Genomic DNA, 3,238 nt, shown 5'->3' with positions numbered 1-3,238 from the left:
TCGTCTCCTCCTCCCCCTCCTCCCTAGGTCGTCCAGTGGTCACGCACTTGTTCTCTCTTCTTATCTTATCCTCCTCCTCCTCCTCCTCCTCCTCCTCCTCCTCCTCCTTCCCCTCATACTCCTCCCGATGCGTCTAGTCTACGAGTCTCCCTTTTCTCCTTACTGCTACCCGTCACGCTCAAGTTTTTGCAGTCGAGCCTTCAAGCTAAATCATCATCCTCCTCTTCCTCCTCCTCCTCCTCTTCTTCCTCTCCTTCTTTTTCTTGATTAGCACCCAACCCCGAAAGGGCTGATCCTCGAATGCAGGCAGCTTCCTTAGCCAAACCCCACCACTCCAGGCTAAGATATGTCCCTTTTTTATCTTTTTTTTTTAAACATCTATTCCTTTTTTTTAACCTGAGAGAGAGAGAGAGAGAGAGAGAGAGAGAGAGAGAGAGAGTTGCAATCTGTTGCACCTAAATTTTTCCTACGTGTGTCATTATCCTTATCATTGCTATTATAGAGTAGCTTAGATCACCATCCTCAGATGAATAACTTCTTCAATTGTCATAGCCAAGTGCGCCATTATCAAGATCATTGGAGGAGCAATACTCAACATTCCTCACTATCATCATCATCATCACCGAGAAAGGCATTCGTGAATGTTCGCTTTAAACAGAGAGAGAGAGATAGAGAGAGAGGAGAGAAGAGAGATATGCAGATGAGCAGCTCACCTATTTCACCATTTTTCATATCCTCCGTTTCCCTGTAGTCCTCCACCGTTAACTTTTATCCCTTCATCGGCTCCTTTATCTTATCCTTCGCCTTCTCTCTCTCTCTCTCTCTCTCTCTCTCTCTCTCCTCTCTCTCTCTCTCCACTAAGTGGTATTCCAGGGCCCTGGTACCGTCACGTGCAGGTGGGCGTCCTCTTATTGGCTCTCCTCCCCTCCTCCTCCTCCTCCTCCTCCTCCTCCTCCTTCTCTCACTGACCGTGCCCTCCCTGGCAGTGGGAGGTGTGTGATGGTGAGGGGTAGTAGAGCGGGCAGGAGGAGGAGGAGGAGGAGGAGGAGGCAGGGCAGGATGGCCGCTGTGATGTCCTCAGGTAGGGCAGGTAGTGTGGACCGGTCTGCCGTGGTATTTGGCCTCAATTGGTACTTTGGGTGAGGGCGGAATAGCAGGCGCAGCTTTCCTGCAGGTCACAACCATCCTCCTCCTCCTCCTTCTCCTGCTCCCTCTCCCTCTCCTCCTCCGCCTAAGCATGCAAAGGGGCAGGGCCTCGCCGAAACGAAGGAGGAGGAGGAGGAGGAGGAGGCCGCCGGGCCTCCCTTTTTTGTCACGGTGCAATTGTCAGATTCTTGGAGGATGCCATGTATCATGTGCTGAGACTAAGCGGGAGTTTGGTTTTGGGGAGGGGGTAGGTAGTGCTTTCAGGGGAGGGGAATGAAGGGAAGGGGGAGAGGGAGGGGGAGAAGAAGGAAGCCCCATAGGAAGTCCACTTAACTCTCGAAATCCCCTTCCACATCGAGATGTTCCCCCCGACTCTCTCACTCCTTCCCACCAAAGCGAGCGAACGTCTTGAGTTGATCAATTTCGGTCCAACGTCGAAGACTTATCTCCCAGCGGTCAATATCGAAGAGGCAGTAATGGCGGAGTAAAGTATTGTGGTAGTGTAAGAAGATGAGAGGCTGGGGTGCATCAAGCCTGGTATTTGGTGGGCAGGGCCAGTTCGGCACCCCCAGGGCAAGATGGGCAGGGGGGCAGGGGGGGCCAGGGAGAGCGGGCGGGCCCGCCCTATCCCCGGCTGCCGACAACACCTGCCGGTCACGAATATCCCCCAACGCCCAAGTTACATGGCTCAAGCCCATTGTCCACCCCTTATGAGGCACCCATTAGAAGTCCAGTCCACTGGAAGAACCATTTCCAGGGCAAAGACAAGAAGGAAGAGCTGCGGACGAACTTCCAGTTGCTGGAACTGAAGGAGAGAGAGCACACACACACACACTGCCTTCTTGCTTGCCTTTTGTTTCGGGCGATCTTCGACCAAGTGTCACGCCGTTTTTCGTCTATTTCCGAAGGCAGTGGATAAATGCCATCGTCACTCGCCACACACACCCTCTTCTATCTGTCGATCTCTCGTGTTCGAAGCTAATTTGCCCACCCCCCTCCCCCCCACCCCACACAATACTTAATCACAATCTACTCTGGCCATTTCACACCTGTTGTCGATTGACGTCTAGAAAATTTCGCTAAGTTTGTCGCAGATGACCCTGTCGCCTTATCTTTCTTTTACGCTGTTCTCAACGGCAACATCAAGCAAGTGCTGGCATAAGGCCATCTGAATCTATATAACAACAGCCAGCAACGCGTGGACAGAGTTTCAAAAAGACGTCCCCCCTAAAAACAACTCGACGTCGAAAACCAATTAAAGTAGCAGGCTGGCTGTAAGAATGCCATTGAGGAGCCAAGTCGACTTGATGATGCTCATTCATGAATGGAGAGAGAGAGAGAGAGAGGAGAGAGAGAGAGAGAGAGAGAGAGAGAGATGCTGCTCCTCCCGCGGAAGGGTCACAAGGGAGTTTTATCATTATTATAAATTGATATTCGCTTTTTTTTTACGTGGTAATATTCATCTCCTGCGCGAGGGATGCGACAAGGAGGGAATTGGTCCTCCTACGGTCAAATAACTCTACATTAAATAGCCTTGCGCAGTTTCCTCGATGTTTTAAGATGTTTTAACTCATAGCTTCTTATTCTTTATCCTCTTGCTACTTCTTCTTGGGATACTTATGATTCTATTGAGCAAGGTAGTAGCTTTTATAGCTTGTTGGACACGAATGTGTTTGTATTATTAATACTATATGTCAGCAATGATAGCAGGTATCTTCTATCCAGGCAGATTTCTTTTCATCCATATCGGACATTAAAACCATCTAACGCAGCATCAGCGTCGTCTGTTGCAGCCGGCAGTCATAATGCTGGGCAAGTTTTAGACTTGTACTTTGTTGTAAGAGCAAGTTGGCCTCGTGCCAGCTCGGACTCTTTCTAATTATACTTACTTTTCGAGCGAATAGCAAATTATACAGCAGTTATAGGGTTCGGCATTTACATTTTCCAAACTTAATCCCCAGTACGTCGCGCGTTCTGTTATAGTTTGACGTAAAAGACAACTATAGAGATTTTGTGTGTGTGTGTGTGTCTTTGTGTGTCCGTCCGCCCATCAGATCTTGTAAATTCCAGAGGTTAGAGGACTGCAAATTGG

Source organism: Macrobrachium nipponense, chromosome 31 (assembly GCF_015104395.2).
Source record: "Macrobrachium nipponense isolate FS-2020 chromosome 31, ASM1510439v2, whole genome shotgun sequence".
Taxonomy (NCBI): domain Eukaryota; kingdom Metazoa; phylum Arthropoda; class Malacostraca; order Decapoda; family Palaemonidae; genus Macrobrachium; species Macrobrachium nipponense.
This window is presented reverse-complemented; position numbering follows the sequence as displayed.